Source organism: Capsicum annuum, chromosome 4 (genome assembly GCF_002878395.1).
Source record: "Capsicum annuum cultivar UCD-10X-F1 chromosome 4, UCD10Xv1.1, whole genome shotgun sequence".
NCBI classification, from domain to species: Eukaryota; Viridiplantae; Streptophyta; class Magnoliopsida; order Solanales; family Solanaceae; genus Capsicum; species Capsicum annuum.
The window spans coordinates 154,236,171-154,252,289 of NC_061114.1; positions in this window are offsets into that span (position 1 = coordinate 154,236,171).

A 16,119-nucleotide genomic window follows, 5' to 3' on the forward strand; every position below is an offset into this window, starting at 1 on the left:
ATCTTGATGTTTATGATTTTGAAATATGAATTTACATGTGTGGAGATATAAAGCATGAATCTTGAACGATATTTATCATGATTTTGATATTTGGGTCGTGAATCCCCATTGGAATTTTCTTTTGAGAAAGTGTGTGTTATAAGCACGTTGATGTTGACTATTTGAGATATTTTGAATGATTTGACCTTTTGGTCTAAATGGAGTTGTTTTGAACTCGAGTGTGAAAGAAATCCACAACGTGGTTGATTTTGATAGATGCGAAGCATGATGGCTCCCGATGTATATTTATATATTACTGAAATTGTTTTGTTGTGGATTATCTTTAAAATGATCTGAGCTACATTTGGGAGAAATCTTTAGCACCGAATGGGAGGTATCAAGCGATCTTACTTTCCTAGAACTATGTGCCCCCGTAGGAGTCAGCCTAAGGCTGATTTATATAGTGATCACTAGTTTGTGTGGATTTGATATCGATAGTCCTACTCCAATCGCAGGGATAGGACGACTCTCCCCAACGTGGGTTGTACGTTGGACTCCATGTAGCTCACATGGTTTATGTCGGTAATAGGATCTCTCAGTGTGTGTGTATTTCCTTGTTTCTATGGTGAATGGTGAAGTGATTTGAAAGTGAAATTGTGAAAGTTATTCTTTCGAAAGATTTAAATGATATTTACATTATGAGAATTGATAGTCTTGATGATCTGAAAGTGATTGACAAATTATATGATGACTCACATGTGTTATTGTACTTATTTCATCCTCTCATGATTAAGATGATTTTCTTCAGGCTATGTGAGTCTTTCATATATCCTGCATATTTCTTATAAATATTTATGATGATGATGTTTATACAACTGCATACACCCCCATATACTCGGTTCCTTTCCATGGTACTGACCCATATCTTTGGATGTGAGCTGTATTTTCTCAAAATATTGGTTCAAGTGCTCAGTTTCAGGTTGGACAGTGATTCTTCGGGCACGCTATTCTATATCCTCTGTTGTGGTGAGTCCTCATGTTTCGAGGATGTGATGTCTGATGTTGGTTTCACAAAATTATTTACATTTGATAACTGAGTATGATTCAGTTGGGGCATGTCTCAATGGCTCTCTAGTTTTATTGATTTTCTTAAAGGCTTCTCAGACTAGTATAGATGTTGGGAGTTGACTAATAAGTCGTATTTTATTATCTTTCTAAAATTCTTTTATTCTTGGATGATGATTACTCTGTTGATATTTAAGGGTTATTTATGGAAACCCTGTTGATTTGTGTAGAACTAAATGAAAATGGCTCAACAAGTTAGCTTGGGGCTACTCATAGCCTCAAGCACCGTGTGACACTCCTGGACCCATTTTCCAGGGCGTTACATCTATCTAAGACAAAACCAGTATTTGATCTTTAAGTAATACTTAACAGTGATCGTGATAGAGGGCGAGGTGGTAAAGCTCAAGTGATTCCAGCTTATCAGTATTTAGCACCGTATGATAAAGGTAAAGATATGAGATATATTAAGCCTGCTGAGACAAGAGCCATTATTCCTCCCACTTTACCCCCAAATATTAAGTTTGATATTACTAGTGTAATGATCCAATTTATGAATCTAAAAGGTTTTTTTTGAAGTGTTTCGATAGATGATGGAAACATGTATCTTGCAAGTTTAATTGGGATTGCACTTCGTATACCATCTCAAGGTGGATAAGGAAACATTGAAATTGAGGTTTCTCTCATTCTCATTGACAAAAGAATCATCATTATGGTTGGGGGATTTTAGAGTCTCAATCACTACTTGGAATGAGCTATGTAGATAGTTTTTGAATGAATTCTTTGCTCCTGCTAGGATGCTATAGCTAAAAGATGAGATTTACAACTTTTGATAGTTGCCTGCAAAGTTCATGTATGAAGCATGGGTTTAGCTCAAAAAGAAGTTAAGCATGGTACCTAATCATCAAATTCTAGGGTTTAATTTTGTAACGCCCCGAGTCTGGTACCCAAAATGATACACGGTGCCTATGACTCCGAAGGACCATAAGCTAACCCATGACTGATATCTGTACCTGTACACTACATAATATATGTATACAAATGCGGAAATAAAGGCTGAAAGGCCATAAGGTTCAAATTTAATAAAAACATAACATTTGGGTGGGTATGAAATACCCAAAACAACTGTAGTGAACTATTTGAAACATGATAGTCTAAAAAACCTCTAACTGTCTGAATAAGAAGTTAAATGGAACATGTCCCCAACTAACTCCAGCTACTAAAATAAACTAAGTACTGAAATAATCAAATAATGATCATGTCCTCGAAGGATGAGGACTCACTGCTGACTCTTTATGTTGAGTACTAGAATGCTACTGATGCTATGGAGCTCGTGCTTCTGAACCTATGGTATAAAATACCATAGCACAAATACGTCAGTATGTTTGAATGTACCGGTAAGCATGTGAGGTAGGCTGAATGCATGGGGTTCATATGCATGAACAATACTAATTGACTGAATAACATGAACATGAGAATACATGCATGAACAAGTAACTATAACTGAGATCATTAGGGTTCTGAGTACTAATTTACTGACATCTGAGTTTATCGATACTAATAACTGAGTCTACTGAATACTGAGAGACTGATGTTATATTACTGATAAAGGAAATGCTATTTCTGATATTTCTAATTATGAAGAACTGGTCTGATTAACTGTATCTGATAGTCTTAAAACTAAATACTGATAACATGGGTTTCATATAATTAATATACTATTAAATAAGTTCGTGATAACATGATTACTGTGTCTGAGTACTGATAACATGAGTGACTGTATCTGATAGTCCTTATACTGATGGAACCAGCTGAGTTTCATATTAAATTGAGTTGATTGTATTTGACAGTCCTGAGATCTGTAGAACTATCTGAGTTTTATTACTGAGATTAGATAACTGTATCTGACAGTCCTGATGTATAGCTGAAACTGTGGGAAGTAGTCATCTAATTGACATACCCCAAATAATGCATTATAGCTGAGTTGGGGTCCAATCTGTAACCCCAATTGGAAGGGTGTCAATATCAAGCCACCGGTAAATACAATATTTGTGTATTTATAAATGTTCATAATTTAAATAGAATTGAAATTCATGTTCATGATGTTGTGGGATTTTGATTCTTGTTTTAAATTACATATTCCAATTATTGACCCTAGTATATGAATATTTGCATAGTAATCATGATATTACCCCCTTCAATTTACTAGTTGATTGATATATCCATGATTATTAGATGTGTTGATAATTGTATAACTAAATCATGCTCCTCATATGTTTGACTAAATACCTATGTGAAGGAAAAGCACCATACTAGTATAATAATATGAAATCTCCATTCAAGTACAAGTTTATGCATGTCAAGTGTTTGATGAAATGTCTTAGTCAATGAAGTATGGATATATGTGTAGCCATTGTGGTGCTTTAGAACTTGTACTTCATGAAATCTCCAACTAATTGTATTATGGATTGTGATGTTGGTCATGTATTCAAGAAAGTCACACTTTATCAGTTTCTTCCCATCGAGTCCTGGGGGTACTTGTACCCAAAAAATATAGTTGTGTGCCTAAAGTTGGTGTCATGTTTTCACGATATCCTTAGTAAATGCATGAACCATAGAACTCATCAGTCATGCAACTCAGGAAAGCTCAGTAATACAGTAATCTCAGTACGATTCCATCAGTTAATGGAAACTCAGTTAATTTAGTCCAGTTCAGTTCAGTAATCCATGTACAGTGTCTATTCAAATGGGAGTAGGAATTAACACCGAGTGAACCCAAGGATGGGAACACACACTGTCAGATGAGGGTGTGATTTTTAGAAGTCATCCTTTTATTCCAGAACTATGTAGCCAGTATGAGTTGATACATCAACAGATATGTGACGGCCCATTAGATATGTCGTCACTCAGTTGCTAGGCTAACATGCTGGAGTAAAATGAGTATAACTTTTTGCTCTGATATCAGATTTGGGAGAAATTGGTATCATTGGAAAGATAATTCAATTATCTATCTGTTGGTGGGTCATGATCTAAAAAATATATAGTATAAATAGAGATATACTCATTTAAAGTTGACTATACCAATATCCTTCCCAAGAATTTAATCGGTAAGGAATGTTTTGATTCGCCTAATAGCTAGGATGTATTTGAGACCTTAATTGACATCAAACTTGATCATGAAACTACCAAAGAACCATGATGTACTATGCATAAGCTTGAAATATGGCGCTAATATTAATTTGCATTTTTTGGGGTATTACAAATTTGCTGGAGATATTCTATAGATCCCTGAATATAAGTTCTAGGGTGATGGCTTACACAATATCTGGAGGTGCACATATACGTCTTTGTTGGGATATTGCTCAGGAATTATTTGATGATATCTCTATCACTAACCAAGTATGGCACACTCAAAAAGCTAATAGAGGCACTAGTATATATGATATTAGGGATTTTAGTAAATACAGAGTTGGTGATGACTCGACAGCACAGGAAGTGGCACAACTCAGAATAGATATTGGGTTGCTTACGAACTAATTTATAGCAATGAATTCTAAAAAATTAAATGCAGTAGAATCATAAGGGTCTACTTATAGGGCTTATAAGTTTGATGTAGATGAGGAAACAAAGTATCTAGATTGAGAAGTAGCAGGTTTCTGAGCCAAGGGCCAAGAAAACTAAGATCAAAACTACTATAGTGACAGGTACCGAGACAGAAATAGAGAATGATATGGGGATTAGAGGCATAAAGATGACTATAAAGAGAAGAGTGATATATATGTTCCACTGAGCAGCTGATATATCGAGTCGAGAATAAAAGTAATTTTGTCAAAGCTCATGAAAGGCCAAGAAAGTCAAGAAAGCTGTCTTAAGAAGATTAAGGCAAATATATCAGGGATGAATTAGAAAGTTGAGTTGCATACTACCATGATTAAATAATTAGAGAAATAGTTTGTCCAAATATTGGCCATATTAAATCAAAGGCAGCCTAACACTCTTCTCAGTAATACAGTGCAAAATCCAAAGAATGATAGTCATTGTCATGCCATTACCACTCAGAGTGGTAAGATCACCATGGACCCCTCATTCCAACTGGGGTTGAGTCAAAGAATAATGGTGATAATGTGGATGTTGAGGAAGTACCTAAAGTTGAAGCTGGAAAATCACCAGGTGCTGAGTATAGTAATAAGAAGAATAAAGGTAAGGGTAAGGTTGGTAAGCCTGTTTTGAAGAATATTCTGAGACCTCCCCCTCTTTTTCCTCAGAGGTTGAAAAAGAAGTAGGAAGAAGGTAAATATCAAAAGTTCCTGTCAATATTAAAGGAGCTGTCTATCAATATTTTACTTGTAAAGGCATTAGAACAGATGCCTGGTTATACAAAATTCATGAATGATCCGGTCACTAAAAAATGGAGAGTGAGCTACGATATCACTAATGATGTGCATCATTGTAGTGTTGTTGCTTCTATATCATTGGTAGAGAAAAAGGAGGACCCCTGATCCTTCACCATTCTATGTACCATTGGGTTCTTCAACTTTGCTTGAGATTTATATGATCTGGGAGCCAGAATTAATCTTATGCTGCTGATTGTATTTAATTAGTTAGGGTTGGGGGCACCCAAACTGATATTTATAAGGTTGTTAATGGCTATTTGAATTGTGAAAAAGTTGGTCGCTGTTCTTTATGATGTGTTGGTGAAGGCGGCGACCTTTATTTTTCTAGCTGATTTTATGATACTTGATTGTGAGGTGGACTTTTAAGTCTCTATCATCTTGGGCATTCCCTTACTAGCTAAGGGTTGGGCATTGGTTGATATAGAGTTAGGATAAATGAGTTTCAAACTCAAAGATAAATGGTAATCTTCAATGTATGTCAGTTGATGTAGTAGACGGATGATATGAGGGTAGTTTCTGTGATAGACACCATTAAGGATGATGTTGATGCATTAAGTATTCTAATTAAGGGGAGGCTGGGTGTTAACGCATTAATAGTGGTGATTATGAATTTTGCTAGTGATAAAATTAAGAAATATGACGAGATAGTGGGCACTCTGTATGGGAGAGGTCTTACACTTATGCTCCAAAAAAGCTTGATTTGGATCTAAGAAATAAACCACTACCCCCCGCTCATCCGTCGATTGAAGAGCCATGGATCTTGGAGTTGAAGGCCCTCCCATCTCACTTGTGCTATGTATTTTTAGGAGCCGACAACACTTTGCCAGTGATTATTGCAGCTGAAATGGTTGAGATGAGGTAGAGGAGTTCTTATTAGTGTTGAAGAGGTTCAAAAGAGCTATATTTGTAGATATTATGGGTATCTCACCAGGCATTTATACTTACAAGATCTTTCTTGAACCAGTCTGCATCCCGAGTTTTGAGCATCAATATCAGCTAAATCCTCCTATATAGGAGGTGGAAAAGGAAAAAATCATCAAGTGGTTGGATGCTGGTGTAGTTTACCCTATTGTGGATAGGAAGTCCTATCCAGTGTATCCCAAAGAAAGGCAGAATTACTGTAGTGCCTAATGAGAAAAATGAGCACATGCCAATGAGACCAGTCATAGGTTGGAGAGTGTGCATAAAATTCCAAAAGCTAAATACATAGATCCAAAATGACTATTTTCTTATGTTTTTTATGGATTAGATGCTGAACATGTTAGCAGGTAGGGTTGGCATTATTTTCTTAATGTGTATTCGGGTTATAATCAGACCACTATTGCACCCAAAGACCAAGAAGACGACCTTTACCTATCATTATGGGACTTTCATATTTAAGAATGCCATTTAGGTTGTACAATGCTCCTTCCATCTTCTAGAGATGTATGATGTCGATATTCTCTTATATGGTGGAAGACACCATTGAGGTGTTATGGAAAATTTTTCTGTGGTGGGTGATACTTTTGATAACTGTTTGGTCCATTTGGCCAATGCTCTTTGTAGATGTAAGGAATGCAACTTAGTGCTAAATTGGAAGAAGTGCCATTTAATGGTAAAATAAGTAATCATGCTTGGAAAAAAAATCTCAAAAAGAGGAATAGAGATGGATAAGGCAAAAGTTAAAGTAATTAAGATACTACCACCACTAGTCTCAGTAGAGTGTGTTCAAAGTTTTTTCAGCATGCTAGCTTTTACAGGCATTTCATCAATGATTTCTCAAAGATTGCAAACCCTCTATGAAAACTTCTTGAGAAAGAGGTGAAGTTTTATTTTAATGAGGCATGTATAAAGTCTTTTAAGTGCTTGAAGGATCGGTTAGTGTCAGCCTCTATTATAGTGTCCCTCGACTGGTCTCTGCCATTTGAAATCATATGTGATGCAAGCAGTATGGCTTTAGATACTGTCTTAGGCTAAAGGTGAGAAAAGCTACTTCACCCTGTGTACTATGATAGCAAGACATTAAACCCTTTTTAAAATAACTATTCTGTGACAAAGCAAGAGTTACTAGTAGTGGTTTTTGCCTTTGAAAAGTTTTGGTCCAACCTGATCAGGACTAAGGTATTTGTTCATACAAACTATGAAACGTTGAGATACCTAATAGCGAAGAAAGATGCAAAACTAAGATTGATTCATTGGGTTCTCTTGCTAAAAAATTTGATTTTGAGGTGAAGGACCGAAAAGGTAAAGAAAATTGGTTGCAGATCACTTGTCCATACTTGAGGAAGAAGCAATATAGAAAGTAGGGGATGGGCTTAAAATCGATGATACTTTTCAATACTAACCAATTTTGGTAGCATCACAAGACCTAATTCCTTGGTTTGTTAATTTTTAAATTTATTGGCAAATGATCTTGTCCAGACGACTTGTCCTTCTTATTGAGAAAGAGATTTATGCATGAGGTAAGGAAGTTATTTTTGGATGAGCCTTATTTATTCAGGATATGTATGGATGGTATGATCCATAGATGCATCCTGGAGTGGAGATGATGATTTTTCTTGAGGCTTGTCATGCTTCACCTATTAGGGGTCACCATGGAGGAACCCGCACAACCTAAAAAATCTTATAATATGGGTACTACTGGCCGATAATATACAAGGATGCTCATGACTTTGTTTCAGTCTGTGACCAAGGCCAACATTAAAGAAATATTTTGAGGTGCCATGAACTCTCTATGACCCCTATTTTAGAGCTGAAGCTATTTGATATATGGGGTGTGGACTTCATGGGGATGTTTGTGAGCTTCTATGGTATAAGGTATATCTTGATCATGTGTCCAAATGGCTAAAGTGGTAGCGCATCCCAATAATAAAGCTAAAAGTATCACTGCATTCTTGAAAAAGTATATCTTTTTTAGATTTAGCACTCTACATGTAATAATTAGTGATGACGGGTCACATTTTTGCAATCGCTTGTTCAAAATCCTTCTTGAGAAATATTAATTAAATAATAAGGTGGTAGCACCTTATCACCCTAAGACAAGCGGACAGTTTAAGCTATCCAATAGAGAGTCAAGTTCATATTAGAGAAGACTATGAATGCCAATAGGAAAGATTGGTCATAAAAGCTTGATGATGCATTATGGTCCTACCAGAAAGCTTATAAAACCCACATAGATGCCTTCATATATCAACTTATGTTTGCCAAGAAATGCCACTTGCCTCTTGAACTCGAGCACAAGGCAGTGGAAAAAAAATTTTGAGGACATGATACAACAAAGCTAAGGATATGCAAAGTGAATGAGTTAAATAAATTTTGACTCTAGGTTTATAAGATTTCTACTCTATATAAGGAAAAGATAAAGATATATCATGATAAAAAAATTAAGAAAAGAGTATTTGAGCCTGGTGATTAGGTGTTGTTGTATAATTTGAGACTTCACTTTTTACCAAGAAAGTTAAAGTCTAGATAGTATGGGCCATTCAATATGGTGAGGCTATTCCCGTATGGTGCCACCAAATTGAAGCGTGATGGTGACGCCCCATTCAAAGTGAATGGGCAAGGGGTCAAGCACTATATGGGTAACACCAAGAAAGTAAAAGTGGCGGATGACTTGAGCCTTGGTGAAGTCTGAGTAGCCAGGGAAATTGAGTCATGCCACGACGTTAAATTAGGCACTACAGGGGAAGTAACCTGAAATTTGGTCCTTGAAAAATCCCTGATCCTTAAGCCTACTGTCCAACCTACAACTCACCGTACGAGTCGTATGGTGTAATAACGGGTCATAAGACCTCAATCATAGGTGCCTAGTGATGATTTGCTAAGTTACTACCCTCGTTATGACTGGGTGCTCATGAGTCTTAAAGACTATACGAGCCATATAGTATAAATCGTAAGCTAACCATGTTGTGTCCCAACTGTTCTGTCCTGATTATGGCTAGGTGTTGCGAGTCGTATTGACTTATTATGAGTTATAATATGCCTTTCGAAAGGTAACTAGTGTAGGGCCTTGATGTGTCTACTTTGACTATGACTCATAGTGATGAGTCACAGTGAGTCCTTATGAGTAACCCATAGTCACTGGCAATAAATTTTCAGCTTTTAATGAAGGCACTTTGGATATTTCCCTCTTTACCCACTTAAGATACATGACCATAAAACACTGTTGGGGTGTTATTTTTATCCTTTATCAAATAAAAAACTCTCTCAAACTCGCTCAAATTCTCCTAAGCAAAAAGACTAGGGTTTCTAAGCAAAAAGACTAGGGTTTCTAAGCAATTGGCATCTTAGGGCCCCAAGGTTGATTTCTCTCCACAATTCTCAGTACTTTTAGGCATGTTACTCTTTCCTAAATATTATTTTGTTAAAGCATGCATTTTAAAGTATTATTCATGTGGTTTTGATGTTGGTTTTGGACCATAGGTTGAAGGTTTTGAATGTTTGTTTTCTTAATGACGCTTCTCATGGTTTAGATATGATTGTTCATGCTTTATTTATGATTTTGAACTTGTGGGAAGTGTGGGCATGACAAATAAACAAGGGGATTTTGATTTTCCCTAATTTTGTGACTATTTACAATTGAATTGGTAATAAACCCAACCTAATCTTGTGAAATTGGTTTTGAGTATGAGTATGAATGCATTAAACTACTTTTGGAGAAATTATATGATATAAAGAGGTTATCGAAACATAATGATTTGATTTATTATACAAAGGGGGTCGGTATCCCCTCTCTTGCATTAATGGACAAAAATAGTTATTTTCCCTATGTAAATTGAATTGTATTAGCATGATGATGATGTTACCTTGTAAGTATAGTTGGCATGCTGATACCAATAGTATATGCCTTAAGGAATATTAAGGTTCAATTTATGGAAATGTGTGAAAAATATTTTAACTAAGTTTGAAGAGGGCTGTGTAGCTGGGCCATGAAAGTTGAGGTCTAAAGGGATCAACTATAAACTGCATTTACCGGTGCGAGGTGTCAAAATAACCGGGCGGCTTGAGTGCCTCTTATTAAATAATTAGGTAGTTTGAGTCCCCCATATGAAATGACTGGGTGATTAAGTAACCTTTGATGTATGACCAGGAGGTTCATATCCCCCACGGTACAGATGTACATATGATTATTCTCTAGTTCATGCAACTACAGACATGGTCCCTTTTAGCTGGGGAAGAGCTAGACCCATATAGCCCATGGGTACCTTTTTATGACAATTGAGATACAAAGTCAGGCTAATGTTTTAAGGTTCATGCTAATCCTTGTTCCCTATCCTTATATTTTTTATTAGTATATATATATTTGCAAGAATGTATGTGAATATGTACATTGTGTTGAAATAGACTTTGAATTGTCATTACTTTATCCTTATCCCTAAGCTATATGCTAGTGCTTAACTCACTAACTGTCTTCGAATGCTGTATCACCATATGATGCAAGAACCAAAAACACTTTTTCTTTTCCTGCACAGTGATAGGATATTTGAATTGTTAGCAGTCGGCTTAAAGTGGTGAGCCTTTTTCTTCCAAAAGGCCATTACTTCTTGGTTTATCTTATATCTTTGATTTTTCTTTGGACTTATTGTGGCTATGATCGGGGGCATGCCTCTACATTTGTTTGAGTCGATTTTTTCATAGAGGCTTTATGGATTACTGTGGACTAGGTATTGGTTATTGATGTATCTTAGACTTCTTGAATTTGTATTATTCTATCTTATTATATGTTCGAAATTCAACCACTATTAGTGTATTGTGTTCTGTGTGACTAGGAAAAAGGGTTGGTCTTTGGTCCATGGCTGACTTAGAATGCATATCAAGACCAAGCCCTAATTTGTGTTATGAAAAAGTTGGTATCAGAGCCTAGGTTCATGGTTAATTAGGTGTCCACAAGGCTATGTCAAGTAGAGTCTCTTTTATAGGTGTATAGCGTGCAACACTTATAAGGGAGAGGCTACAAGATATTTAGGAATAATTCCCTTTCTTGTTATTTTTATTTTGGGCTGTAGAGTCTAAGGCCTTAAATCTCCTCTAATTTCCATTTGTTCCTCCAAGAAGATCTGATGTTCGTGGAAACTCTTCAGTCCTACTTGAGGATAATACAGATGGAGCTCATCCTATTTATGGAGTTCAGACCCAGTCCAGGGGTCCAACTCGTGATTTCCCTTATGGATTTCCACCAGTTCCCTCTAGCCCTTCTTAGACACCTCAGGCCGATGTGTCTAATGTCGATTTTCAATAGTCGATCAATTTTATTACCCAGTTGGTGGCCTCTTAGATTGAGATTGTTAATTTTGTTTCTCCATCTTTTGAGGCCACTAGAGTTGGTCAGTTTATGAGGTTGATTTCTCTGACTTTCATTAATTTTAAGGTTGAGAAGGATTCTCAAAATTTTATTAATGAGATAGAGAAGATTTTTTGTGTGTTGCGTGCTTCTAACTCTGAGGGTGTAAGTTTATTGCATACCAGCTAAAACATATGGCTTATCAATGGTATGGGGAGTGGGAGTAGATAAGGGGAGATGATATGAGCCAGCTATATGGGATGACTTTTCTAGTACTTTTTTAGATCATTTCTTTCCTTAGGAGTAGAGAGAGGCGAAGGCCAAGGTGCTCGTGAATTTGAAACAAGGCAGAATGACTATGAGGGAGTATTCCTTGAAATTTCACTAGTTATATTATTATGCTCTGGAGTTAGTGTCTTTTGTGGTGGTGAAGATGAGGAACTTTGCTTCGGGCTTGTCTTGTGGTTTGGTTTTGGATTGCAAGACTGCATTGTTAAACAAGGATATAGATATCTCTTAGCTTATGGTGTATATGAAATAGATTGAGAATAAAAAAAGAAGCAGACTGAGATAGGAGAAGGTGGAGTAAGAAGTTTAGATATGCAGAACAGGAAGGAGATTATCAAAATAGTGGTAGGGATGACAGGAAGTGTTCTAAAAAGAAGTAGGGAAACTTTAGTTCTTATTCGGCGGCTAGTGCTCCATATCCTAAGCCATACAATGACCATCTCTTTTAGATTGACAGTATATTTAAGGTACAAGTTTCACACCAACAGAGTTTGGTCAGCTCCATCTTATCCCTCTTATTATTTTTATGGGTAGTGCCATCATGAAGTATGTGATAAGGGAATAAATAAGTGTTTTAAGTATGATCAGCTTCATCAGATGCAACGGGTTAGTCCTTCAAGGGTTGCTTATGGAGCTAATAAGGTCCCTGTTGCTACTTTTTCAGCTCATGCACCAAACGATTCTGCTACTAGTACCGATTTTGGCCAAAATCATCTGTATTCTCTTACTATCAATTAGGACTTTGAGGCCTCTCCTGATGTCGTTACTGGTATGTTACAACTCTTTTCCCGTGATGTGTATTTTCTGCCTGATCTAGGGTCATTTTTTTCTTATGTGACCTTTTATGTGGCTATTCATTTTTATTTAGGCCCTGAGTATATTCCTGATCCCTTTTCTGTGTCCACCCCAGTAGGTGACTCTGTTATGGCTAGAAGAGTCTATAGGGGTTGTGTGGTATCTATCTGTAGTAGAAAGATCTTGGTAGACTTGATAGAGTTTGATATAGTTGACTTTGATGTTATCTTGAGGATGAATTGGTTGCACTCGTGCTATACCTCTTTAGACTGTCGAACCTGTAAGGTCATTTTTAAATTTCCTAATAAGCCAATTATAGAATATAAAATGAGTTCCTTACTGCCTAAGAAAAGGTTTCTTTCTTATCTTAGAGCCCAAAAGTTGATTTCTAAGAGGTATCTTTATCATCTTGTGCATGTTAAGGATTCTAAATCGAAGGGTCCCTCTCTACAATCTGTTCCTATGTCTGTGAGTTTCCCAAAGTGTTCCTCAATAATCTTCCTGGTATTTCTCCCAATAGAGAAATAGACTTTAGGATTGACCTTTTTTCGGATACCCGTCCTATCTCTTTTCCTCCTTATAGAATGGTTCCAATTGAGTTGAAAAAACTTAAGAAGCAGTTGAAAGATCTTCTAAACAAAGGTTTTATTAGCCATAGTGTTTCCCTACTTTTGTTATTTTTGTTCTTAAGAAGATGGGTCCCTTCGTATGTTTATAGAATACTGCTAGTTGAATAAGGTGATGAAGAAGAATATGTACCCACTTCCTAGGATTGATAATCTCTTTGCCCAGCTTCAGGGTGCTAAGTACTTCTCTAAGATTAATTTTCTGTTGGGTTAGTATCAGCTAAAAATTAGGGAGGTGGATATCCCTAAGACTACTTTTCGAACTCGATATGGTTATTTTGAGTTTTTGGTAATGTCCTTTGGTTTGAAAAATGCACCGATGACATTTATGGATCTTATAAATTGGGTGTTCCGTCAGTTTCTTGACTTGTTTGTCATTGTGTTCATTGATGATATTATGGTATAGTCTAAGAGTAAGGAGGATCATGCCAATCACCTCTATATAGTGTTGCAAATCCTTAAGGATCAGCGATTGTATGCTAAGTTCATAAAGTGTGAATTCTTGTTGAATGCAGTTACTTTTCTAAATCATGTTGTTTCTAGTGAAGGGATCATAGTGGATCCATAGAAGGTTGCGATGGTTAAGAAGTGGCCTAGACCTACTACTCCAATCGATATTCGAAGCTTCTTTGGTTTAGTTGGGTATTATAGGAGGTTTGTGGAGAGTTTCTCTTTGATTCCTGCCCTATTGACTAAGTTGACTCAAAAGAAGGTAAAGTTGTTATGGTCTGATACTTGTAAGGGTAGTTTTGAAAGGATGAAGGATAAATTGACTTTGACTTTGATTGTTACCATACCTGAGGGTACTGATGGTTTTGTTGTATATTATGATACGTCCTATGTGGGACTTGGTTGTGTTTTAATGCAGCATGGCAGGGTGGTGGTGTATGCTTCTTGATAGATGAAGGTACATGAGAAGAATTATCCCACTTATGACTTAGAGTTCTTGGTTGTGGTTTTTTCTTTGAATATTGGGCGTCATTACTTGTATGGATTTCATGTTGATACATATTTTGATCACAAGAGCCTAAAGTACGTGTTCACTCAGAAAGAATTGAACTTAGGCAAAGGAGATGGCTTGAGTTTTCAAAGACTATGATATAAGTCTTCACTATCATTCAGGTATAGCTAATGTTGTTGCTGATGCTCTTAGTAGGGTATCCATGGTGAGCTTATCTCATATGGAGAAAGAGAAGCAAGGTTTGGTAAAGGATATTCATCAATTGGAAAATCTCAGAGTTCATCTTTTGGACACCGAGAATGGAGGTGTGATTGTTCAAGATATGGTAGAATCATCTCTTGGTGATGAGGTAAAAGAGAAAAAGGTTTTGGATCCTACCTTGATGCAATTAAGGGTGAGGTGGATCAATATAAAGTCTTTGGTTTTAAGATTGGTGGTGATGGTATTCTTATGTATCAAGGTATATTGTGCATTTCTAATACGACAGGTTACAGGAAAGGATTTATGCCAAGGCTCATGAGTCAAGGTATATTATTTATCCTGGTTTGATAAAGATGTATTATAACTTGAAAGATATCTATTAGTGGAATAACATGAAGAGAGATGTGGCCAATTTTATGGCCAAGTGAATTGAGTACTAGTAAGTGAAGGTGGAGCACATGAGGCCTAGTAGGTTGCTTTAAGAAATCAAGTTTCTTATATAGAAGTGGGAGGTGATTAATATGGATTTCATTACCGGTCTTTTGTGGTCTCGTAGTCAGTTTGATTTGATTTGGGTAGTCATTGATAGGATAACTAAGTTTTCTCACTTCTTGCCTGTGAGGACTAATTCTTTTGCAGAGGATTATGATAAGCTTTTCATTCAAGAGACTATCAAATTGCATGGTGCTCTCGTATCTATCATATATGATTGAGGTACACAGTTCTTATCTCACTTTCGGAGTTCTTTTCAGAAATATTTTGGGGCTAAGGTGAACCTTAGCACTGATTTCCACCTTCAAGTGGATGGAAAAGTGAAGAGGACCATTTAGATCTTGGAGGATATGATAATGTCTTGTGTGATCAACTTTGGTGGTAGTTGGGTTGATCATTTGCCTTTCATAGAGTTTGTATAATAATAGATATCACTCTGGTATTGGGATGGCTCCATTTGAGGCCCTCTATGGTAGGAGGTGTAGGTCCCTTATTAGGTGGTTTGAGGTTGGTGAGAATATATTGTATGGTACCGACTTAGTTTGCCAAGCCATGGAAAAGGTTAAGGTGATTTGGGATAGGCTTAACACCTCCCAAAGTTCGCTAAAGTCCTATGCAGACGTGAGGTGAAGGGAGTTGGAGTTTGAAGTTGAAGATTAGGTGTTCTTGAAGGTGTCTCACAAGAGAGTGGCCAATGTGGTTTATGAATTGGATTTTTCTGGTAGCTTGGGTTCAATTCATCCGGCCTTCCATGTTTCAATGTTGAAGAAGTGCGTGGGTGATCCTTGGTTATTCCTTTGGAGAGTGGATATTTTGGATTCTTTGTCTAATGAGAAATTCCTGATTGAGATCTTGGATTGACGAGCCCGATTGTTGCAAACTAAGGATGTTCTTTAGATGAAGGTTCTATGGAGGAATGAATAGTTTGAAAAAGATACTTAGGAAGCTGATGAGGACATAAAGTCCAAATATCCATTCTTGTTTCTCTCTTTGGATAATCGCACTTGAGGTATGTGTGTACATTAAAATCTTTGTTTTTTGTCTTTGTTAAAGGAAATTGGG